The 26,600-nt window shown below is 46.7% G+C and overlaps 1 long non-coding RNA gene across 1 annotated transcript in view; it reads left to right on the top strand.

Moving 5' to 3' along the window:
• The window catches only part of LOC311426453, a 385,986-nt gene extending 362,406 nt beyond the window's left edge, over positions 1 to 23,580 (top strand). The window contains exon 2 of the long non-coding RNA XR_014686771.1: positions 22,100 to 23,580. This is a non-coding gene — a long non-coding RNA (uncharacterized lncRNA). The remainder of the gene's footprint in view (positions 1 to 22,099) is intronic.
• Positions 23,581 to 26,600: the final 3,020 nt, after the last annotated feature.

Genomic DNA, 26,600 nt, shown 5'->3' with positions numbered 1-26,600 from the left:
TACAATCCGTCATGTTTGATGCTTGTGAGGTGTTAGCTTGTGGAGATTTAAATGTCCAACGACAATTGAGCAGAGAGAACAAATAACTGGGAGAGACCCAACAGCCAGATTGAGAATAGCTGTATGGAAACAATCCTCTATTGCCATCAGAGAAAGGGAGAAACTCAAGGAGAAAACAGGAGAGAAAACAGGAGGCCCTCTGAAATGTGGCAGTTCAAACATTTGAGATTCAAACAGGGTATGGGGATGTGAATGCCTGTATAGAATGGGTCAAATATACTGTCCAGAGTCTCAACCATAGCAATTGCTATGCTTGTGCCTCGGGATGACCGATTGCCCAGATAGTGCCCTTCCCATGGGGGTGGACCGAAGACTCCCAAGGGATGCGATGTATGATTGCATTGTACCAAGAAAAGACTGCCTGGGGAAGTGAAGCCTCTACGTCTCTCTCTTTGCTCTTCCCTTCCTTGCATGATAGCAATATCAGAGCTCCCCCTGTATTCTCTACAGCTATAGGTAACCATACAGCTTGCCTCTCACGGCAGGGTGTGAGTGCTACCTGGCATCTGGGAGAATTTGCCTTGTGCTACCAAGGACTTGATGGGAAACTGCTCAAGACTTGAGATCCCCAGGGCAGATCTCTGGTGGTATGGTGGAGGGAAGATCTTATGGTCCACCCTACCATCTAATTGGGGAGGCACTTGTGCACTTGTTCGTTTAGCTATACCCTTTACCCTGGCATTTGAAAGAAAAACATCACAAATACCCAGAAGAAGTAAAAGAGGCTTAGGAATATCATTTGATGATAGAGTATACGTAGATTCTATTGGGGTACCTAGAGGAGTTCCGGATGAACATAAAGCCAGAAATCAAATTGCTGCAGGGTTTGAGTCACTGTTCTGGTGGGTAACAATCAATAAAAATGTGGATTGGATTAATTATATCTATTATAATCAGCAGAGATTCATTAATTATACCAGGGATGCGATGAGAGGAATCTCTGAACAACTAGATGCCACCAGCAAAATGGCTTGGGAAAACAGAACATCATTAGATATGATGCTCACGGAGGAAGGAGGTGTGTGTGTGTGTGTGTGTGTGTGATACTGAGCAACCATTGTTGCACTCTTATACCCAGCAATACTGCCCCAGATGGCTCAGTAACTAGAGCATTGCAAGGGCTTACCACCCTTGCCAGTGAATTGGCAGAAAAAGTAGCCATATTTACATCCTTAATCGTAGTTGTAGGAGTTTTGACAGCCATTGGTTGCTGCATTATCCCCCGTGTGTCGTGGTTCCGCTCGAGTGGGCAGCCGAGCTCCACCACAGCCGTTCTCTCACTCCCCCTCCTCAAAGAGGAATGGGGAGAAAATATGTGAAAAGGGCTCAAAGGTTGAGATAAGGACGAGAAAATCACTCAGTAATTATTGTAACGGGCAAAACAGACTCGGCATAAGGAGATAGTAAGATTTATTGCTCATTACTAACAAGCTAGAGAAGTGAGAAACAAAGGAAAGAAACCAAAAGCACCTTCCCCCCCATCCACCCTCTTCCACCTCCTCCCTCTGAGTGGAGCAGGGGAACAGGGAAATGGGGGTTATGGTCAGTCTACAGCGCTTCTTCTCTGCCACTCCTTCTCGGTCACTCTCGTCCCTTGTGCTGTGGGGTCCCACCCACGGGATGCAGTCCTTGATGAACTGATCCAGCGTGGGCTTCCCACAGGCAGCAGCTCTTCCAGAGCTCTGGAAGACCTTCCAGACCTGCTCCAGATATGGGTCCGTACCACGGGGTCCATCCCTCAGGAGAAAACTGCTCCAACCTGGCTCCCCTACGGGCAGCAGTTCCTGCCAGGTTACCTGCTCCTGCATGGTCTCCTCTCCAAGGGCTACAGGTCCAGCCCGGAATCTGCTCCGGCAGGGGTCTTCCACAGGCGGCAGCCTCCATCGGTGCAGGGCCACCTGCTCCACCGTGGTCTCCTCCACGGGCTGCAGCGTGGAACCCTGCTCCACTGTGGTACTCCATGGGCTGCAGGGGGACATCCTGCTTCACCATGGTCCTCACCACAGGCCGCAGGGGACTTCTACTCCGGCGCCTGGAGCACCTCTCCCCTCCTTCTACACTGACCTTGGCGCCTGCAAGGCTGTTTTCTCACTCCTCTCACTCTCCCAGCTGCTGTGTGGCACAGCGGTTTTTTCCCTGTCTTAAATATGCTCTCACAGAGGCGCAAAACCACATCGCTGATTGGCTCAGCTCTGGAAAACAATGGAGCCCTTACCAAACATGGGGCAGCTTCTAGATCCTTCTCACAGAAACCACCCCTATGGCCCCTTGCTACCAAAACCTTGCCACGTAACCCCACTACACCGTGTAAGAGGACTAGTACAGTGGTTAACTGAAACCGCACTATTGAGACAAATGACCATGGAGCCACCACCTTACTCAGATAAGGTGATAATGAGGAGATGGAAAGCAAAGAAAGCAAAGAAGAAGAAGAAATCTACCAAATTGCACCTTAGAGAGAGTTTTTGCAAAAATCAACAGTTTATAAAAAAAGGAAAAGGGGGGAATTGTGGGAATATAAATGTTGTTTTTGCAGAGTTACATTGTTTAGAAGGAAGGAATGTGGTACTGAGATATGCTTACAGTGATAAGAAAGCTTAAGCAGGCGACCTTGTAAAATGCAGACAACCAGACTCCTTAGGACAATTAGGTGAAAATCATGGTGTTAAGTCAAGTCAGATAAGTGAAGAAACATTACCACTTCAAACAGTAAAAATGGCAAAAGGAAATTGAAATTTGACAGGCCGGCTACTGAAGGCCATGCATTGTTTGTGAAGCATCAGATAGATTGTGAACCTGGATTACCCACTCAGTGGGGAAACAGGGGAGGGTCCTGTCATCAAAAAGTATATAAACTATGTTTTGGAACTAGTAGGCGCGTTCTCCTGCTTGTGGGCGCGAATAAATTACTACTTCACTGAGATCCTCGCCTGAGCCTAAGTTATTGGCTACAGAGCGTTTCTTACAGAAGTATTCATTTAGGGCTTCTGATTGCATTCGTTTAGGGCTTGTGATGTTGCAGAAAGGGCCTGCTAGAAATTAGCAGTTTGACCTGGTGTTTGGAGAACAAGAGTGACAACTTATTGGAAGTTCTCAAGAAATCATTTGTATTTCACACTCCAGCAGGCAGTAGACTTGAAATTGTCTGTTAGCATAACAAAGACTCTGAGCCTGTGAACTTCAGAAACCTTTCGACCTCTTAGCTGCTGGCATGAATACCCCCCAACCGTGACTATAGAGATCTTCCAAAGCTTCCCTGTTCGTGGCTTAATTGTTAATCAGGGTAATTTAATACGGTTTTCTATATGCCTCATCTTTTATTTAGCAAGGTATTAAAAGATTTCGCTCCCTCCCAAAAGAAAAGTTCTCCTTTATTCAAGTGCAATTGGAACGGCTGCAGAGCCCCTCTTCCCCACCCTGCTCCCCCTCCCCCAGCCCGGAGGGCGCTGCTCTGAGCTGCGCCGCGCAGAGCGGGAGCGACGTTGCACGGGGGGCGGGAAACGACCCATGCCTAGCACCCATCCTCCTGGCCCAGCCTCCAAGCTGCTACGACGTAGCACCCCCCAACCCCGATCCTCCCGACACTCCTTTTAACCCTCTGACCTGACCCCTTATGAGACATTATAGCCTAGGAGACGGAGCCTGCCCCTGTGCGCAGGGTGAAGTGGTGCATCCGCCACACCCTGGCACCCCCCCGACAGCCCCAGAGTAGCTCAGGGAGAGATACCAACTGGGACGGTGATCCCAATATTAAACCTTCACTTGTGTTATTTTTTTTTTCCATATTTATATGTCTTCATTTAGTACTCATGATTCTCTGTAGGCAACATCTAAATTTTAATATTGTAGCGTGTGAGCTGTGTGTTAACCTGTTCCTTCCAATGCATTTCTGTACAGAGCTGGGAGGATCTCTTTCTACACCTCACCACTACCCTCCTGTTACTTGAGGTTTCCTCTCATGTCCTTTCCATCGCTCAAACTGCACAAGTTGCCAGAACCAAAGTTTCTGCAGTGAAAACTTAAGGAATGAGAAGCACTAGTGTGTCGGCGAGGATTTGGTTTTTGTTTTTAATATATGTCTGGTATTTGGGTTACTGACATACTTTAGACTTCTGTTTGCTATTTGTGAGAACTGCTAAACTATGGGGAAGAATTCTACCTTATATGCTTACAACACCAGTAAAATGGTCATACAAAGATACACTCTGGATACTGCAATGGCTTTTTCCATTGACTTGAATTGCAGTATATGTGGACTCTCAATATGTAATATAAATAGCTATCATTCTGCTTTGAGAGTCACACTCTTTAGTTAGCCAGGATAATTTTTATTTAAAATGTCTAAAAACATGACTCACTCCTATTTATATTTAAAGGTCTTGAAATTGTTCTTCAAAGTAAAAGACAAAAGAACAAAAAAGATAAAGCATAACTGTAAATATGGTCAAATTACAAACATAGTTTTTGTATTTTGCTTTCCTAAAATACAAATTTTACACGTAATTTGCACATTTTGACTTCTATGTTTGTTTCTCTGGACATCAATGAAACAAACAATACTCTTAATTCCTTTTCTCTTCTTTAAAGCTCCAAATTTGTAGTTGATTTCCTTGATAAAGTGTTCATGGAATATTACAGATTTTCCACAGATTTTTAGATTTTTTTAAAAGTTTTATTTGATATGGGTTTAAGCTTCTAGTAGTTATCAAATATATTTTGAACTATCAAAAAAAATCAAATAAATAAAATAGCCTTTTGACAGAAATTCAAGAAGTAGCCTCTGGTTCCTTTTAATTCTGAGAAGGTAAAATGGCAGCATTTTTTCCTTTGATTTTTGAACATTATTACTTTTTTTTTTTTTCCCTTTTTTCCATTAGATTTTTTTCCTTCACCAGAATTCATGATTCATAGTTATCATTACACTTTCACATCTTTGAGTTTATGTTAAAAATTTTTGAGTGGTTAAAAAACATTCCTGAAGCCAGACTTTCCTGTGAAAAACAAACATCCCACAAACTAAATACACCCCACGAAATTTTTGTATAAGAATAGTTCTAAAACATAAAAGTAAGCAAACTATGCTTTTGCACAAAATATGTATGTGTGTACATATGTATACACACATTTACAGAAAACTGTAGTGGGATTAGGTGGCAAGGTTTTGGTAGCAGGGGGCTGCAGGGGTGGCCTCTGTGAGAAGAGTCCAGAAGCTGCTGCCCCTAGGGGACCTCTACAAGAAGGACATCGAGGTGCTTGAGCGGGTCCAGAGAAGGGCGACGAAGCTGGTGAGGGGCCTGGAGAACAAGTCCTACGAGGAGCGGCTGAGGGAGCTGGGCTTGTTCAGCCTGGAGAAGAGGAGGCTCAGGGGCGACCTTATCGCTCTCTACAGGTACCTCAAAGGAGGCTGTAGAGAGGTGGGGGTTGGTCTGTTCTCCCACGTGCCTGGTGACAGGACGAGGGGGAATGGGCTTAAGTTGCACCAGGGGAGTTTTAGGTTGGATGTTAGGAAGAACTTCTTTACCGAAAGGGTTGTTAGACATTGGAACAGGCTGCCCAGGGAAGTGGTGGAGTCACCATCCCTGGAGGTCTTTAAAAGACGTTTAGATGTAGAGCTTAGGGATATGGTTTAGTGGGGCCTGTTAGCGTTAGGTCAGAGGTTGGACTCGATGATCTTGAGGTCTCTTCCAACCTAGAAATTCTGTGATTCTGTGATTCTGTGATCTTCAAGGAGAATCTGCCCGTCTGGAATCAGGGCTTCCTCAGTTGCTACCTCACCTTTTGCTGCTTCTTTTGCCTCTCTGTCCGCCAGATCGTTTCCTTCCTCCAATTCTGAGCTCACCTTCTGGTGTGCCTTAATATGCATGATTTCTACCTTTTCAGGCAGATGAACTGCTTCCAATAATCGTAGTATTTCTTTTGCATATTTGATGTTTTTCCTTTGCAAGTTCAACAGTCCTCTTTCTTTCCAGATAGCTCCGTGTGCATGTACAACCCCAAATGCATATCTTGAGTCCGTATAGATATTTATTTTCTTTCCTTTTGCCATTTCTAAGGCACGGGTCAGAGCAATTACCTCAGCCTTTTGTGCAGAGGTATCTGTTGGCAAATCTCCAGATTCTATTACCTCTTTGCAAGTGGTAAATGCATACCCAGCATGTCGTTTTCCGCTGATGACGTAGCTGCTCCCATCAATGAACCATGTTTCCACATCATCAAAAGGAGTGTCCTTCAGATCTGGGTGGCTGGAGTAGCTAGCTTCGATGGTCTCCAGGCAGTCGTGATGTACTGGCTCCACTTGGTTTCTGCTGAGGAAAGAAGTTGGGTTGACAATGTTAGTTACCACTATTTCTACATCATCTTCCTTTACCATGATAGCTTGGTATTTCAGGAACCTTTGTGGGGAAAGCCACTGACTGCCTTTCACTTCCAGCACTGTGGACACTGTGTGAGACACTAGCACAGTTATTTTCTGGCCCAAGGTGAACTTGCATGCTTCCTGGATATTTAGTACCACTGCTGCAACAGCTCTGAGGCATTCAGGCCATCCCTTGGTGGTGGCATCCAGCTGCTTAGAAAAATAAGCAACTGCCCTTCAATATGGGCCCAGGTCCCGTGCTAGTATTCCCAGGGCAATCCCCTGTTTCTCATGGGAGAAAAGGAAGAATAGTTTATTTGCATCTGGAAGTCCCAGAGCTGGAGATGACATGAGAGCCTTCTTTAGTTGGTCCTAAGCTCGTGTGGCCTCCTTTGTCCATTGGAGGTCCCTGTTCCCGTTTGCAATGAGCACATACAGCGGTTTTACAAGCGATGTGTAATTATAGATCCACAGTCTGCACCACCCCGTCTATTGCTGCGTAGTGCTGGCACAGCATCAGGACTCCTTCCAAGCCCCCAAGAGCCAGCAGGCTGGGGGTGGGCAAGTGATGGGGAGGGGACATTGCTGGGGCAGCTGACCTAAACCAACCAAAGGGATATTCCATAACACCTGATGTCACACTCAGCAATAAAAGGGGGGGCTCTCGTGGGGGAGGGGGCTGTTCCTCCTGAACAACCACTACGCGTTTTGAGGCCCTGCTTCCCAGGACGTGGCCGAACACCGCTCGCTGATGGGAAGTAGAGAATAATTTTTCCTCTCTCTGTGCTTCCGCGCGGACTGATTTTTTCTTTTGTTTCTGTTTTTCCTCCCCATTCCCTTTCCCTTTAATTAAACCTTTCTCATCTCAAACCTCGAGTTCTCTGTGTTGTATTTTCTCCCCCTTCCTCTTTGAGGAGAGGGGAAGTGAGAGCGTGGTTGTGGTGGAGCTCGGCTGCCCACCTGAGTAAAACCACCACAGCCTCATCCAGTAACACTTCCAAATTCCTGCTCTCTGTGTGGCTTTTTTTTTCTGAAGCTTACGTCTAATGTCCCCTGTAGACTGGCCCCAAAACAAGGAGACTAGCTGCTGTATTCCTACCTCTGACCCAGGGTCCAGTGAGGTATTATGATACATCACATCCCTCAATCGATCCAGGAATTCAGATGGGGACTCGGAGGGACCTTGTTTAACTCTATATAATGCAGACCAATTTATGGCCTTGGGAATGGCTTTCTCCATTCCCTTTGAGACCCATTCCTGATATGCCTGTAATCTTTCCATTTCTGCAGTTCTATTTGGGTTCCATTTTGGATCCTGGAGAGGAAAATATTCCTTAATATCTCCTCCAGTGATCTTATAATGGTCCTCAGTCAATTCCCCTGCATTTTTCAAAATTAGTTGCTTCTCTGTTTCAGTCATATATTCCAATAATAGTTGTATGTCCTTCCATTCGGGGTTATGCTGTTTCACAATGAATTGAAAATGTTTAGCTATACTTATAGGATCATTCTGGTAATCCTTTGCAACCCTCTTCCATTCTCCCAAATCAGTGGTGGAAAAAGGTATTTTGATCAACACTGTCCCACCATCGGGCACTACTGCCTCTCACAGAGGCGCCTGCAGTGGCATCGGGGTGGATTTCTTTCTAGTACGGGAGGACACAGGACTATCAAGGGGGATGGGTACTCCATCAGAGTCTGCATCCTGTTCCTGGAGTTGAGGAGTAAGCTTAAACAGATCTATTGGATCCTGCTCTGAGAGTTGATGAACTTTTTCTACTTTAGTACACCTCTGCCCAATGCTACATGCTGAACAACAGCATCTCAGTCTACCCCCACGTTCCCTATTATTTCCTTGTTCAAGCGCAAGTACCATAGGTTTCTATGGTGGTACCATTCCACAGTTCCTTTGCCATTCCGGATGATTCCAGAGAGTGAAAAACATATCTGCATATGACACTTCGTCCCATTTTCCTTCCCTTCTTAAGAACAGCATCAATTGTAAAAGGGTATTATAGTCTATTGTGCCTCTGAGGGGCCACTTAACCCCACTTATATAGTAGCCACCACTGATCACAGTATTTGATAAGGGTTTTCTTACTTTCTGTACCTCCAGTCCCAACAATGTCTTTCCAATGAGCAAGGACACAGCCTAAGGGACTCTTTTTCAAAATACCTCCTTGAGTATTTCCCATTTTACAACTTCTTCTATTGATTTTCGTTACTCTGTTACTAGGTTCTCACGCAGATCCACAACACAAGCATACAATCACGCAAAGAGGCCTCTAGCACTTCTCATTCACACTTTTATCTTAGGCATGCACTAATTCTTACCCTTCAGTTGGCATCTTTTCAGCAGCTGCAAGTGTTATCCAAGTCACCTGATTGCAATTGTCAGAGGCCCGTTTACCCTTCTCCTGTTCCTTATACAATCATTAGCAGGTCCGTCTTGGCCCCCAATACTGAGATGGAATGGTAACCTCAAATTTACCTTATACTCCTTAACCGTACAGGGTACCCTCCTCCCTCTGTCTCTGTGCTGTACGCTAGACATCTCTGCGTGATTTACCAGCTACCCAATATGGGGCCCCTTCTCTAAATGAAACACATACCGCTTCTCCGCAGTCCAGCAGGTCGTTGTCTGCCCCTGCAGTGAGCAGCCAAGGAGCGGAGTTCCTCCAGGGAGCTGTGCCCAGTGCACACTCTTCAGCACGGCCAGTCCTGTGGGCAGGCAGAGAGTGTTCTGCCTGGCTCACCAAAATGATTCACGGAATAACTCTACAACTCAAAAGCAAATGAGTTATAAAGTAGGTATGTGGTTTATTTCGGTCCCAGGCGCATGTGGGATAACTCTCAAAGGCATATGCAACAATTCGCTCACTCACGTTCTCTTTTATCCCCCAAAATATTACATATGCATTAAGTTTCATAACACATCTATGTATATTAATTTCCTAGCCCCATCTAGCCCCGCTTCGTATGCTAATTATCTTATCAGGCCTTCTGCGCTTGCATAGTACTCTCTGGTGGTCATCTGGGTGGTCATCAGGATGAAGTAAGACGTCTTCATCAGAGTTGAACTTTTCACTTTGTCTCCTTGCATATGCTTTCTGAGCCCTTGGTCACAATTTAAACCATAAGGTTGGTTTGATGCGATTCTTGGGGTCCCAGGGTCTCCTGTTATCTTGAGGCCTTGCAAGTACATACATCCTGTCTTCTGCAAGCACAGCTGTGGTGGTTTTACCGTGCTGGGCAGCTAAACCCCACAACCGCTCTCTCACTCCCCCTCCTTTAGATGAGGAGGGGGAGAAGTAAAGCAAAGAACAACTCACGGGTTGAGATAAGGATAATTTAATTAAAGGGAAATAATTATAATAATTAAATAAAGACTACCATGAACTAAACAATTTAACTAAGGGGAAATAAAAGGGAAAGGGGAAAAAGGGAGGAAAACAAACAAACAAAATAAATGAAAGCTATATGGAAGTGCAGAGGAAAGAAATTACTCTCTACTTCCCACAAATGAGCGATGATTGACCACGTCCTTGAAGCAAGGCCTCAACGCACGCAGCCGGTGTTCGAGAGGAGGACCGACGTCTTCTCAACGAGAGCCCACCCCTCCCCTCTTCTTCCTGTTTCCACCTTTTATTGCTGAGTGTGACACCACATGGTATGGAATATCCCTTTGATTGGTTTAGGTCAGCTGCCCTAGTGATGTTTCTCTCCTCACTTTTTGCCCACCCCCTAGGAGGGTTAGAGAAAGGCCCAATGCTGTGCCACTGCTGCTCAGCAGTAGACACAACACTGGTGTGATAACACTGCTGTTCCAGCTACAAGTACAGAGTACGGCACTGAATGGGCTGCTGCCGGGAAAATTAACATTCCAGCCAGACCCAGTACAACAGCACAAGCACAGTACATCACAAACATAGCACATATTAAGCAATGAGTGTTGTCTACATATCCATTCTTAATCAATTGTCCTCTAATTTCTAACCCCATGTCTCACCATGCTGGAGCAGTTCGGAAAGGACTGCATCACATGGGAGGGACCCATGTGATCACAGGGGAAGAGAGTGACCATGAAAGACAGGCGGAGACAAAGTGCTATAGATTGACTGCAATCCCCATTCCCTGTTCCCCTGTGATTCTCGGGGGAGGAGGTGGAAGAGGATGGATGGGGGAAAGTGGTTTTAGCTTGTTTTCTCTGTTTCTCTACATTGTTAGAAATAAGCAATAAATTTTATTAATCTCCTTACTCTGAGTCTTTTTTTGCCCTTCGCAATAATTGTTGAGTGATCTTCCTGTCCTTATCTCAACCCTTGAGCCCTTTTCATTGTATTTTCTCCCCCTTTCCCTTTGTGGCAGGGGGGAGTGAGAGAGCAGCTGTAGTGGAGCTCGGCTGCCCCGTGGAGTAAAACCACCACAATAACCATTCTATAATTAATTTAGTTCACTAGAATTATCGCTTGTAGTCACTGGTGGATGCATAATCTTGTCTGTGGCTCTGTATTTTTTGGAGGGGTAGTTGAGTGATTCTGAAGTAGTTGGTGATTCTGAAGGGAGTGTTTTATACAAGACATGTAGATGAGGGTAGAAATTGTTCTCTCTTTTCATATGCCCTACCTTTTCCCAAAGGAGAACTTTGGGAATTTTTTCACTCATTTTACCCATCCCTATCTTTTTTTTTTCTTTTTTTTTTTTATTGTAAACTCTTTTGGGGAAATAGTTATTTTTATATTTTGTTTATTCACGATTAGACAGGGGCATTGCTAATAATAGACTTTTTTTGTTTACATGTTTATTTTCAAAATTTACTTGCTTCCTGTCAAGGATCTCTTTGCCATGGTTGGTCTGCACTTTCTAGACTACCCTCTTCTTAAGCATGCCAGTCTTTGGAAATATGCTATATGGAACCATCCTGTATTTGATACTGCTGTTTATAAAGTAGCACGTGACATCAGCTATTACGGTTTTATAATCAAGAATCATATGCTCTTCTGGTCTGTAGTTTGAAAAATCTAATAATTGCTAATACATATAATAGATCATACTGCGGAATCACCACTGTGTATTCATGGCCTGAGTTATTTATAGATAAAATGATTTACATGTTTGTGAACTATCTTTTGTGGGCACAATATTATTAAAGATTTTAAGTCATTTAAGTTTATTTTCTTGTTTTCCACAACATGTTTTGATCTCCTAAAGGAAATAACTTATTCTCTCCATCTTTTTCCTTAAGGTAAAATGTTCACTTTTGACTAGATTTATTTGAGAGTAATGTAGTTTGTCAACTTACTTGTTTGGAACTAGGACTGAATTTCTGTTTGGAGAGCATATGCCAAAATCACTTTTGTTTTTTTGTTCTACTGTGGTGAAAGAAATTCAGGAGATTTTTATCTAAAACTCCTACTTCCAATACTGATTATCTGAGGACAGGGTCTGATCATCGTCACACTAACATAAAGTTGGTTTATTTCTATTAAAGTCAATAGTATTTTATCTGGCTAAAAATGGTGCAAGTAAAATAAAATTCATGTGTACATTTACATTAGACATTCTGAGTTAAATGGTTGCAATGCAAGCTGATCATACTCAGTAAGTCAGATCTGAATTTGGCCCTCTGTGTTTACTTCTTGCACTGAGTTGAGCTCAGTTTTTTTTATGTAAACAGTTCCATATCTAACATAATGGAGAACTATTAATTAATTAATTTAATATTTTTTCTAATGAGAAATACCAATGATACACAGAATTCTATTGGGGAAAAAGTGTTTCTAAATAATTTAGTTGAAGAGGTACCCCATCATCCTGACTCCAGATGTTGGCAGTTCTTTAGGAAAATGGCTAGCTCATTGCTATGCCAAGGAATGAACTTCCACAGCTACCTTCTGGCCGCAGTCACATCCTGTATTGCCTCCAGAACAGAGGAAAGGGAAATCCCATTCCAGATTAGACTAGAACAAGCCGAGGTGGAACCTAGAAACCAGGCCATGAGGCTAGTTGCAAGCAGAGGGTAGAAACCCTGTCCTTCCAGGAGCCAGCAGCTGCCTGACAGGCATGCTAGAACCATTGTGTCGTGGTTTAACCCGGCTGGCAGCTAAACACCACACAGCCGTTCGCTCACCCTCCCCCCTCCCTCTCTGGGATGGGGGAGAGAAATGGAAAGTGAAGCCCGTGAGTTGAGATAAAGACAGTTTAATAACGGCCCCAGCACGTTACAGTGATTTGTGTCACTTTGGAACTGCCAGAGTCATGACACATTTTTTTCAAGAATTCTCCCAGTTTTTTAGGATTTTGCAGTTGTTCAGGGGTGAATTTCCAAAACACTGGAGGTGCCCACTGCTCTAGATGCCTGCCCATATCCTCCCATACTCCCTGCCACTCACAACTATACTGCCTCCAGGCAGATGTCTGGATAAGATTCCTAAGTAGTTGTTTAACTTTAAGCAAAACCTGAAGCACATTCAGGAGGCATAACAATAAGAACATGCTGGTCTGAGTATCCCAAGGATATTCAATATCTTGGAGAGATATTGTAGCAAGCTCGGAGGGTAAGAGGGTGGTGAAGGAGAAAGGGAGAGTGATCGAGTAAGAAAAAATATCTTCCCCTTTCCCCTCCACAGATTGACTCCCTGATGAAAAAAGGCAACAGGTATAATTGCTAATAGTTTCCGAGATACGGTTTCCAAAGTATAGAGTCGACGACAGTGCTGAATACAAATACCAAGATAGAGTCATGACCAGAAATTTCATTGTCTCATAAGCCACTGTTACAACACACAGTACCATAACGATCTTAAACCAGCGCCTGGAGAGGATAAACAACATGACAGAGAGCACATATGGAAAATAATGTGCTATAATACTCAATTTGGAAAACAGGCACAGCAGAGTTGAAATTAAAGCAATCAGCATTATGACAAGTAACTAATAAGCAGGTCTAATACTTATACCAATTTTAGTTTAACACACTCTGGTCAGATCTGCCGTTATCTCAACCTTTCGGGCCCCACGTTGGGCGCCAAAACATCTGTCGTGGTTTAACCCGGCCGGCAGCTAAACACCACACAGCCCTTCGCTCACCCTCCCCCCTCCCTCTCTGGGACGGGGGAGAGAAATGGAAAGTGAAGCCTGTGAGTTGAGATAAAGACAGTTTAATAAGACAGGAAAATAATACTAACAATAATAATAATAACAATTATAATAATAACAATAACAATGATGATAATAGTACTACTACTAATAATGTGTACAAACAAGTGATGCACAATGCAATTGCTCACCACCCGCTGACCGATGCCCAGCCTAACCCCGAGCAGTCCGGCCCCCTCCCCCCGGCTAGCCACCCCTATATATTGTTTAGCATGACGTCAGATGGTATGGAATACCCCTTTGGCTAGTTTGGGTCACCTGTCCTGGGTCTGTCCCCTCCCAGCTCTTGCTGCACCCCCAGCCTGCCCGTTGGCAGGACAGAGCAAGAAGCTGAGATGTCCTTGGATTGGTGTAAGCACTGCTCTGCAACAATTAAAACATCGGGGTGTTATCAGCACTCTTCTCATCCTAAGCCAAAACATAGCATTCTACCAGCTACTAGGAAGAAAATTAATTCTGTTCTAACTGAAACCAGGACATAAAATAATTAGGTATAACTGTCTCCACCACTGTTTGCTTTGTGTTTTTTTTGGTAATTTCCAGTCCAACAGATGTTTTATTGAAAATCTGGGCAAAGTCCAACAGGCTTTAGATGTGACGGAAACACTTGGCTGTTCCACACTGGATTTTATGTTGAGGACAGGCATGGTAAGTACCTGTATGGTAACTACATCCGCCAGTTCCCTCAGAACCCACAGATGTATCTCATCAGGTCCCATGGACTTGTGCACCTTCAGGTTCCTTAGCTGGTCTTGAACCTGATCTTCTCCTACACAGGGAGTTTCATCAATCTTCCTGTCCCTGCCTTTGCCTTCTGGGCAGAGTCATTCAGAAGTCTAAAATAGGTGCTGTGAATAGTCTGTTCCCTACACACCCACTGGAACTTGGGTGGAATTTTGGCCACCTGAAATTGTTCCATATTTTCCTTGGTAGTGTCAGGGCTCTGTGTGCAATAGCAGACCTTAATCATCCTGACTGGGACATCTCATGTATTTGGCATCAAAGAATACCCACTAGGTAAAGAAGCTTGTTATTGTGGATGGGAATCTGAGATAAAGTCAGGGCTGACTTTGTGATGTGAAGTTCATTTAAAACTCTTGGGCTTCTCTATAGGTGAATAGATCCCGGTAAATGCGGAACAAAAATTTGCAAGATTAGTGCCTATATCAGTAAGAGAATAGAACATATTTTCTGTGTGAAGGGAACAATGGAAACAGTGACATCATTTACCAGTACTACTCATATCATCTACCTGGACTTGTGCAAAGCATTTGACACTGTCAAATGTCAAATAAGAAGTCTCTTGCATATTCACATTAGGTATCCGAAGAATCATTATCATAGGTTCCCGCCCCTATTCGCATGCACACTAGAGTCCTTGGGTGGTCATCCAGTGTACTCTGGTGGTCTTTTGATGAAGACCAGAACTCTTCCTCGCTGCTAAAATTTTGACTATTCCTCTCATTTACAGACTCCATCAGTCCAAGCCAGTTCTTGCTGGTTCTATTATCTGTGCGTATGAAGTCTTTTCTTCCCTTATCTTTTAGGGTCATCCCATCCTCGTACTCCCTGCCTCAGTCCTGTCCTTGTGATTGATATACAGCATACTCCCTACCTCAGTCCTGTCCTTGTGGTTGATATACAGCATACTCCCTGTGTCAGCTAAAACCTGGAAAATCGACATGCTTTCCTTTGCTCCCTGTCTCAAGTCCCCCCTTTTCTTTTTCCTAAGCATTTTTTTTTTTTTTTGGTATATAACACCATTCCCTTTGAGGGTCTTGGTGAAGTACTTGCCATTTTTAATGTTCTTCCTCAACTTGTGCTTTTTCTGTTCCTTACATGAGTTTCCATTTTGCTTATACATCCACATGAAACACTACAACATACAACATATTAATAATCCTAACGTGATAATTATAATGACTGCAATAAAGAGTTGCTTTATCCATGTAAAATTAGGTATATAGAAAGTAAGTTTTTCCCAAGGTTGTGAAAATACCCAAGAAGTATCATCCCTCATTATTTGGTGTACAATTCTGGTTTGTTTCCATGTTTCACAGAATCACAGAACTGAAGAGTTTGGAAGGGACCTCGAAAGATCATCGGGTCCAACCCCCCTGCCAAAGCAGGTTCCCTAGACCAGGCTGTCCAGGTAGGCGTCCAGACAGGCCTTGAATATCTCCAGAGAAGGAGACTCCACAACCTCCCTGGGCAGCCTGTTCCAATGATCCGTCACCCTCACCGTGAAGAAATTCTTTCACATGTCAGTGCAGAACTTCCTGTGCTCAGTTTTTTGACGATTACTCCTTGTCCTGTCCCTGCAAACCACTGAAAAGAGGTTGGCCAAATCCCTCTGTCCCCCACACCTCAGGTATTTATATACACTGAGGAGATCACCCCCCCGTCTTCTTTTCTCTGGGCTGAACAGACCCAGGTCTCTCAGCCTTTCCTCATAAGGAAGATGCTCCAGGCCCCGTATCATCTTTGTGGCCTTCCGCTGGACTCTTTCCAGGAGATCCCTGTCTTTCTTGTACCGGGGAGCCCAGAAGTGGACACAGTACTCCAGGCGAGGCCTGACCAGGGCAGAGTAGAGGGGGAGGATCACCTCCCTCGACCTGCTGGCCATGCTCCTTTTAATGCATGCCAGGATCCCATTGGCCCTCTTGGCCACCAGGGCACAGTGCTGGCTCATGGTCAACCTGTCGTCCACCAGGACCCCTGTCGTGGTTTAACCCGGCCGGCAGCTAAACACCACACAGCCCTTCGCTCACCCTCCCCCCTCCCTCTCTGGGACGGGGGAGAGAAATGGAAAGTGAAGCCCGTGAGTTGAGATAAAGACAGTTTAATAAGACAGGAAAATAATAATAACAAAATAATAATAACAATAATAATAATAATGATACAATGGTGATAATAGGAAAGTAATAATAATATGTACAAACAAGTGATGCACAATGCAATTGCTCACCACCCGCTGACCGATGCCCAGCCTAACCCCGAGCAGTCCGGCCCCCTCCCCCCGGCTAGCCACCCCTATATATTGTTTAGCATGACGTCAGATGGTACGGAATACCCCTTTGGCTAGTTTGGGTCACCTGTCCTGGGTCTGTCCCCTCCCAGCTCTTGCTGCACCCCCAGCCTGCCTGTTGGCAGGACAGAGCAAAAGGCTGAGATGTCCTTGGCTTGGTATAAGCACTGCTCTGCAACAATTAAAACATCGGGGTGTTATCAGCACTCTTCTCATCCTAAGCCAAAACACAGCATTCCACCAGCTACTAGGAAGAAAATTAATTCTGTTCTAACTGAAACCAGGACAACCCCGCAGGTCCTTCTCCTCAGAGCTCCTCTCCAGCAGGTCATCCCCCAGCCTGTACTGATACTTCGGGTTGTTCCTTCCCAGGTGCAAGACTCTACACTTGCTCTTGTTAAATCTCATTTGGCTTCTTCCTACCCATCTCTCTAGCCTGTCCAGGTCTTGCTGAATGGCAGCACAGCCTTCTGGCGTGTCAGCCACTCCTCCCAGCTTTGTGTCATCAGCGTACTTGCTGAGGGCAGACACTATTCTGTGTTGGGTCTGTCTGGGATGGAGTCACCTTTCCCTGCAGCAGCCCACACAACTAGAAGGCAATGAAGCCAAGCAGCTGGGATCCCTCTCTAGAGAAAGGCTCATTGATAGAGTAATTGGGAGAGAGGCACAAGTTCTCAGCCTCTGGAGGCGACTCCAAGCAGCTGTGAAAGAAAGGTATCCCCACAAGGAAAATACTGTATATCAAGTAGGCAAGTGGACCACTATGGATAAAGGTCTCCAGAACCTATGGGAATTAGCTGTGCTCGAGATGATTTATAGTGATTTGAACAATGCCCAGACACCTAAAGACCCCGATGAAGTCGAATGCACAGCATCCATGTGGCGGAAGTTTGTATGGGCTGCACCCTCATCACGTGCCAGCACACTGGCAGCAATGGATTGGGAGGAGGGGATGGGGCCAACTGTGGATAATGTGTCCAACCAGCTTCAAAAATATGAAGAAAATCACTCTGCCCCAGTATGGGCCTGCATTTCAGCTGTGGAGAAACTGTCCCAACGGTTAGAAGAACACATAACTTCCTCCTCACCTAGATGGAAGAATCTTTCAGCCATCAAGTGCCAGCATTCTCCTGCTCAAGCAAGGGAGAATCCGGGACGCCCACCGTGGGGTACCTTGTGGTTTTATTTACATGACCACGGGGAAGATATGAGGAAGTGGGACGGTGAACCGACATCAGCCCTAGCTGCTCGGGTACGTGAGCTGCGGAAAGATACAGCAGCAAGAAAAGGGGCCCCTAGGAGGATTGCTGCCCCAGTTTCTGTTGGGCAGTCCCCCAGAGGCAGTAGAAGGGCTAGTATTCCTCCTGACCCTGAAGGCAATATTGCACCAACCGAGACTCCCTGATTCCCATCCATGAGTTAGTTCATCATCTGGAGAGCCAAGGAGTGATCAGCAAGACTCATTCACCTTTTAACAGTCCCATATAGCCAGTGCGAAAGTCTAATGGCGAGTGGAGGCTAATGGTGGACTATCGGGGCCTGAATGAAGTCACGCCATCACTGAGTGCTGCAGTACCAGACATGATAGAACTCCAGTACGAACTAGAGTCCAAGGCAGCCAAGTGGTATGCTACAATCGATATCGTTAATGCATTTTTCTCCATCCCTCTGGCAGCATGCAGGCCACAGTTTGCTTTCACTTGGAGGGGCATTCAGTATACTTGGAATCGACTGCCCCAGGGGTGGAAACATAGCCCTACCATCTGCCATGGACTGATCCAGACGACACTGGAACAGGGGAACGCTCCTGAACACCTGCAGTATATCGATGATATCATCGTATGGGGTAACACAGCAGAAGAAGTTTTTGGGAAAGGGAAGAAAATAATTCAAATTCTCCTGAAAGCTGGATTTGCCATTAAACGGAATAAGGTCAAGGGACCTGCACAGGAAATCCAGTTCCTGGGGGTAAAATGGCAGGATGGATGTTGCCACATTCCGACGGATGTGATCAACAAAGTAACGGTTATGTCTCCGCCAACTAGCAAAAAAGAAACACAAGCTTTCCTAGGCCTTGTGGGATTTTGGAGAATGCATGTGCCAGGCTATAGTCAGCTTGTGAGTCCTCTATATCGAGTGACTCGAAAGAGGAACTCTTTTGAGTGGGGCCCCGAGCAACAACAGGCCTTTGAACAACTCAAACAAGAAATAGCTCGTGCAGTAGCCCTTGGGCCTGTCCGTACTGGACCAGCTGTGCAAAACATACTGTACACTGCAGCTGGGGAGCATGGGCTCACCTGGAGCCTCTGGCAGAAGACCCCAGGAGAAACTCGAGGCCGACCTCTGGGGTTCTGGAGCCGGGGCTATCGAGGATCAGAAGCCAATTACACCCCAACTGAAAAGGAAATATTAACAGCATATGAGGGGATTAGAGCCGCTTCAGAAGTTGTTGGTACAGAAGCACAACTTCTCTTGGCCCCACGGCTACCTGTGTTACATTGGATGTTCAAAGAGAAAATCCCCACTACACATCATGCAACCGATGCTACGTGGAGTAAATGGGTAGCGTTAATTACACAGTGGGCTCAAATGGGGAAACCCAACCGCCCGGGAATCCTGGAAGAGATTATGGACTGGCCAGAGGGCAGGGATTTCGGAGCACCGACAGAAGAAGTAACTCGTGCTGAAGAGGCACCACCATACAATGAGTTGCCAGAAGACAGAAAACAGTATGTGTTGTTCACTGATGAATCCTGCTGTGTGGTAGGGAGCCATCGGAAGTGGAAAGCTGCTGTGTGGAGTCCCATACGACGAGTTGTGGAGGCCATGGAAGGGGGAGGCAAGTCAAGTCATTATGCAGAAGTGAAAGCTATACAACTAGCCCTAGAAATTGCTGAAAGATAAAAATGGCCAGTACTGTATCTCTACACTGACTCATGGATGGTGGCAAATGCTCTGTGGGGGTGGCTGCGGCTATGGAAATAGAGCTACTGGCAGCGCAGAGGTAAACCTATCTGGGCTGCTACCCTGTGGCAAGATATTGCTGCCCGGGTAGAAAACCTGGATGTAAAGGTACGTCGTGTAGATGCTCACATGCCTAAGAATCGTACCACCGAAGAACATCAGAACAACAAAGAAGTAGATCGAGCTTCGAAAACTGAAGTATCTCAGGTAGACCTGGACTGGGGACGTAAGGGTGAGCTGTTTGTAGCTTGATGGGCCCATGAAACATCAGGACATCTAGGGAGGGATGCCACATACATATGAGCTCGTGATCGAGGGGTGGACTTGACCATTGAGGCCATCACACAGGTTACCCATGAGTGTGAGACCTGTGCTGCAATCAAACGAGCCATGAGGGTAAAGTCTCCCTGGAATAGGGGGAGATGGCTTGGATTTCGATATGGTGAGGTCTGGCAGATTGACTACATTGGACCACTCCCACAAACCCACCAAGGCAAACGTTACATACTTACCATGGTAGAAGCAACTACTGGGTGGCTGGAAACATATCCAGTAAACCATGCCACGGCCCGAAACACTATCTTGGGCCTGGAAAGACAAGTACTGTGGCGTCATGGTACACCAGAGAGAATTGAGTCCGACAATGGCAGTCACTTTCAAAACAATTTGGTCACCTCCTGGGCCAAGAGACATGGCACTGAGTGGGTGTATCTCATCCCTTATCACCCACAAGCCTCTGGGAAGGTTGAGAGGTACAATGGACTGTTAAAGACTATGTTACATGCATTGGGTGCTGGGATGTGGAAACAATGGGATACAAATCTACCTCAAGCCACTTGGCTAGTTAACAACAGGGGATCTGACAGCTGTCCTGGTTCTGCTGAAACAAAACCCCTACACACTGTGGGAGAAGCTCAAGTTCCTGTAGTGCATGTGGGGAAGTGGATGGGGAAGGTGGTGTGGGTTGCTCCTGCCTCGGGAAAAGGCAAACTCACTCGTGGGATTGTCTTTGCCCAAGGACATGGGTATACCTGGTGGGTCATGCAAAAGAATGGGGATATCAAGTGTGTGCCTCAAGGAGATTTAACACTAGGAGAAAATTAATCTGTCATCCAAGTTATGTGTTGTAGGAGGACACTGCAGAACCAACGACAGGTCAACTTTGCAAGGAACCGGGCAAGTGCAACAGTGGTGCCGGTGTCAAGAAAACCAACTTCGCCTGCCCTGAGTGACCACTTTGACAGATGAAGCTGAAACCATCAACAGTTTTTATGAACATCTTATGAAAAGACCTATGGAATGAAACTAAGTACAGACGTATAAATACTTCAATGGACAGAGAACAATGGTGATGAGAGCATCTATATACTAAACTGTGTGGTACCTGAGTGAGACAAAAATGTTATGGAATAAGGGGTGGAGGTTGCGTTGGGTCTGTCTGGGCTGGAGTCACCTTTCCCTGTAGCAGCCCACACAGTGCTGTGCTGTGCTCTGCACTCGTAGCTGGAACAGCACTGATATCACTCCAGTGTTGTGTCTATTGCTGCGTAGTGCTGGCACAGCATCAGGACTCCTTCCAAGCCCCCAAGAGCCAGCAGGCTGGGGGTGGGCAAGTGATGGGGAGGGGACATCGCCAGGGCAGCTGACCTAAACCAACCAAAGGGATATTCCATAACACCTGATGTCACACTCAGCAATAAAAGGGGGGGCTCTCATGGGGGAGGGTGTAGTGGGTTTACGTGGCAAGGTTTTGGTAGCAGGGAGCCATAGGGGTGGTTTCTGTGAGAAAGATCTAGAAGCTGCCCCATGTTTGGGAAGGGCCCCATTGTTTTCCAGATCCGAGCCAATAAGCGATGTTGTTTTGCGCCTCTGTGAGAGCATATTTAAGACAGGGAAAAAACGCTGCGCCACACAGCAGCCGGGAGAGTCAAGGGAATGAGAGAACAGCCTTGCACCAAGGTCAGTGTAGAAGGAGGGGGAGAGGTGCTCCAGGCGCCGGAGCAGAAGTCCCCTGCGGCCTGTGGTGAGGACCATGGTGAAGCAGGATGTCCCCCTGCAGCCCATGGAGTACCACGGTGGAGCAGGGTTCCACGCTGCAGCCCGTGGAGGAGACCACAATGGAGCAGGTGGCCCTGCACTGACGGAGGCTGCCGCCTGTGGAAGACCCCTGCCGGAGCAGATTCCGGGCCGGACCTGTAGCCCGTGGAGAGGAGCCCACGCAGGAGCAGGTGATCTGGCAGGAGCTGCTGCCCGTAGGGGAGCCAGGTTGGAGCAGTTTTCTCCTGAGGGATGGACCCCGTGGTACGGACCCATATCTGGAGCAGTTCTGGAAGAGCTGCTGCCTGTGGGAAGCCCACGCCGGATCAGTTCATCAAGGACTGCATCCCGTGGGTGGGACCCCACAGCACAGGGGACGAGAGTGACCGAGAAGGAGCGGCAGAGAAGAAGTGCTGTAGACTGACCATAACCCCCATTCCCCGTTCCCCTGCGCCGCTCGGGGGGAGGAGGTGGAAGAGGGTGGATGGGGGGGGAAGGTGCTTTTGGTTTTTTTTCCCTTTGTTTTCTCACTTCTCTCGCTTGTTAGTTGTAGGCAATAAATCTTACTATCTCCTTATGCCGAGTCTGTTTTGCCCGTTACAATAATTATTGTGTGATTTTCTCGTCCTTATCTCAATCCTTGAGCCCTTTTCACATATTTTCTCCCCATTCCTCTTTGAGGAGGGGGAGTGAGAGAGCGGCTGTGGTGGAGCTCGGCTGCCCACTCGAGCGGAACCACGACAGTCTTTTTTGGCGCCCAACGTGGGGCTCGAGGAATTTGAGATAAGGATGATAGTAGAAGTAACGGGCAAAAATATGTGCAGGATGATTGTTAGGAATGTACAAGTTGTGAAGAATTTAAGAAAGCAGTAACTGTGAGATGTCAGTGTGGTGAAGGGACGAGGGGTGGTGTGTGTGTAAAATGTCCACATTGTCGGTGCTGTGATGATGTTATGTTTATTTTGGTGTGGTGAATTCTTTTTCGTTTTGATTTAAGTGAATTTTGTGAAGGTTGTTGTGATAATTGTAAAGTGAGAGTATGTTGTGAGTAGTCTTAAATATGCTTTTAACAGAGGCGAGGGGTGGAATGTAGTGGGTTTACGTGGCAAGGTTTTGGTAGCAGGGAGCCATAGGGGTGGTTTCTGTGAGAAAGATCTAGAAGCTGCCCCATGTTTGGGAAGGGCCCCATTGTTTTCCAGATCCGAGCCAATAAGCGATGTTGTTTTGCGCCTCTGTGAGAGCATATTTAAGACAGGGAAAAAACGCTGCGCCACACAGCAGCCGGGAGAGTCAAGGGAATGAGAGAACAGCCTTGCACCAAGGTCAGTGTAGAAGGAGGGGGAGAGGTGCTCCAGGCGCCGGAGCAGAAGTCCCCTGCGGCCTGTGGTGAGGACCATGGTGAAGCAGGATGTCCCCCTGCAGCCCATGGAGTACCACGGTGGAGCAGGGTTCCACGCTGCAGCCCGTGGAGGAGACCACAATGGAGCAGGTGGCCCTGCACTGACGGAGGCTGCCGCCTGTGGAAGACCCCTGCCGGAGCAGATTCCGGGCCGGACCTGTAGCCCGTGGAGAGGAGCCCACGCAGGAGCAGGTGATCTGGCAGGAGCTGCTGCCCGTAGGGGAGCCAGGTTGGAGCAGTTTTCTCCTGAGGGATGGACCCCGTGGTACGGACCCATATCTGGAGCAGTTCTGGAAGAGCTGCTGCCTGTGGGAAGCCCACGCCGGATCAGTTCATCAAGGACTGCATCCCGTGGGTGGGACCCCACAGCACAGGGGACGAGAGTGACCGAGAAGGAGCGGCAGAGAAGAAGTGCTGTAGACTGACCATAACCCCCATTCCCCGTTCCCCTGCGCCGCTCGGGGGGAGGAGGTGGAAGAGGGTGGATGGGGGGGGAAGGTGCTTTTGGTTTTTTTTCCCTTTGTTTTCTCACTTCTCTCGCTTGTTAGTTGTAGGCAATAAATCTTACTATCTCCTTATGCCGAGTCTGTTTTGCCCGTTACAATAATTATTGTGTGATTTTCTCGTCCTTATCTCAATCCTTGAGCCCTTTTCACATATTTTCTCCCCATTCCTCTTTGAGGAGGGGGAGTGAGAGAGCGGCTGTGGTGGAGCTCGGCTGCCCACTCGAGCGGAACCACGACAGAGGGGGCTGAACAACCACTATGCGTTTTGAGGCCCTGCTTCCCAGGACGTGGCCGAACACCGCTCGTTGATGGGAAGTAGAGAATATTTTTTTTCCTTCTCTCTGTGCTTCCGCGCAGACTTATTGTTTCTTCTGTTTCTTTTTCTCCCCATTCCCTTTCCCTTTAATTAAACCTTTCTCATTTCAAACCTCGGGCTCTCTGTGTTGTATTTTCTCCCCCTTCCTCTTTGAGGAGAGGGGGAGTGAGAGAGCGGTTGTGGTGGAGCTCGGCTGCCCACCCAAGTAAAATCACCACATATTCCCTCATCAAGGTCGTCGATGAAGATGTTGAACAAGACCAGACCCAGCACCGACCCCTGGGGAACACCACTAGTCACAGGTCTCCAGCCAGACTTTGCCGCTGATCACTACCCTCTGAGCTTGGCCAGTCAGCCAGTTCTCAACCCACCTTACTGTCCACTCCTACGTCCCACACTTTCTCAGCTTTGCTAGCAGGATGTCGTGGGAGACAGTATCGAAAGCCTTGCTAAAGTCAAAGTAGATGACATCCACTGCTCTCCCCTCATCTACCCAGCTGGTGATGCCATCATAGAAGGCAACGAGGTTGGTCGAGCACGATTTCTCCTTGGTGAATCCATGCTGACTACTCCTCATAACCTCATTCTCGTCCAATTGCTTGGAAATGGCATCCAGAACAAGCTGACCCAACACCTTTCCAGGGACAGAGGTGAGACTGACTGGCCTGTAGTTTCCCGGATCCTCCTTCTTGCCCTTCTTGAAGACCGGAGTGACATTGGCTATCCTCCAGTCTTCAGGCACCTCTCCTGTTCTCCAGGATCTTTCAAAGACGATAGAGAGCAGTTTGGCAATCACCTCTGCCAACTCCCTTACCACATGAGCAGGTGACCTGGCAGGACCTGCTGCCTGTGGGGGACCCGGGTTGGAGCAGTGTGCTCCTGACGGATGGACCTCATGGTACGGACCCATATCTGGAGCTGTTCTTGAAGAGCTTCTGCCTGTGGGAAGCCTGCGCAGGATCAGTTCAGGAAGGACTGCATCCCATGGGAGGGACCCCATGTTGGAGCAGGGGAAGAGAGTGACCGAGAAGAGGCAGCGGAGACAAAGTGCTATAGACTGACTGCAACCCTCATTCCCCCATTCCCAGGCACCGCTCGAGGGAAGGAGGTGGAAGAGGGTGGATGGGGGGAAGGCGTTTTTGGTGTCTTTCCTTTGTTTCTCACTTCTCTAGCTTGTTAGTAATAGGCAATAAATCTTACTATCTCCCTATGCTGAGTCTGTTTTGCCCGTCACGATAATTGTTGAGCGATCTCCCTGTCTTTATCTCAACCCTTGAGCTCTTGGCATCATATTTTCTCCTCCTTTCCCTTTGAGGAGGGGGAGTGAGAGAGCGGCCGTGGTGGAACTTGGCTGCCCACCCGAGTAAAACCACCACAGTTCTTTTTGGCACCCAACGTGGGGCTCAAGGAATTTGAGATAAGGGTGATAGTTGAGAGAAGTAACAGGCAAAACATAGAATGGATGTTTTTATGAATGTAATAGTTGTGAAGATTTCAAGAAAGTTGTAATTGTGAGGAATATGTTTCATATTAGTGTGGTGAAGTGACCGGGGTGGTGTGTGTATAAATTGTTCACTCTGTTGGTGTTGTGATGATGTAATGCTTATATTGGTGTGGGCAATTCATTTTCTTTTTGATGTAAGTGAAGTTTGTGATGACTGTGATGATTGTAAAGTAAGAGAATATTGTGGTTATTCTTAAATATGCTTTTCACAGAGGCGAGGGGTGGAATGTAGTGGATTTATGTGGCAAGGTTTTGGAAGCAGGGAGCCATAGGGGTATCTTCTGTGCAAATAATCTAGAAGCTGCCCCATGTAACATAAGGGCCCCGCTGCTAGCCAGAGCCGAGCCAGTAAGTGATGTTGTTTTTGCCTCTGTGAGAGCATATTTATGAAAGAGAAAAAAAAAAAGAAAAAAAAAAAAAGAAAAAAAAAACAGCTGCCACACAGCAGCTGGGAGAGAAAGAGAAGTGAGAAACAGCCTTGCAGGCCCCAAGGTCAGTGAAGAAGGAGGAGGAGAGGTGCTCCAGGCGTTGGAGCAGAAGACCCCAGTGGCCTGTGGCCTATGTCTCCACCAACTAGCAAAAAAGAAAAACAAACTTTCCTTGGAGACATATTTTTTGAGAATGCACATTCCAAACTACAGTCTGATTATAAGCTTGTTCTATCAAGTAATCTGTAAGAGAATGATTTTAAATGGTGCCTCGAGCACTGACAAGCCTTTGAACAAATTATATGGGAGATAGTTCATGCAGTAGCCCTTGGGCCAGTCCGAGAAGGACCAGATGTAAAGAAAGTGCTCTATAATGGACTGGGGAGAATCGCCACACCTGGAGCCTCTAGCAGAAAGAGCCTGGGGAAATTTGAGGTTGACCCCTTGGGTTTTGGAGTCAGGCATACAGAGGATCCAAGGCTCGCTACACTCCAACTGAAAAGGAGATATCGGCAGTGTATAAAGGAGCTGCTTCTGATCTTCTTCGGAACTGGTCGGTACTGAAGCACAGCTCTTCTCGGCACCCCGACTACTGGTACTGGGCTGGATGTTCAAAGGAAGGGTCCCTTCTACACATCATGCAACTGATGCTACATGGAGCAAGTGGGTTGCACTGATTACTCAGCGGGCTTGAATAGGAAACACCAGATAGGAATCCTGGAAGTGACTGTGGACTGTCCAGAAGGCAAAGATTTTTGGATATCACCAGAGGAGGAGGTGGGTAGTGCTGAAGAAGCCCCACTGTATAACAAGCTACCAGAGAATGAGAAGAAATATGCCCTGTT

This window comes from Aythya ferina, assembly GCF_964211825.1.
Source record: "Aythya ferina genome assembly, chromosome: W".
Taxonomy (NCBI): Eukaryota; Metazoa; Chordata; class Aves; order Anseriformes; family Anatidae; genus Aythya; species Aythya ferina.
The sequence above is the reverse complement of the archived record's forward strand: the minus strand, read 5'-3'. Positions and strand labels throughout refer to the sequence as shown.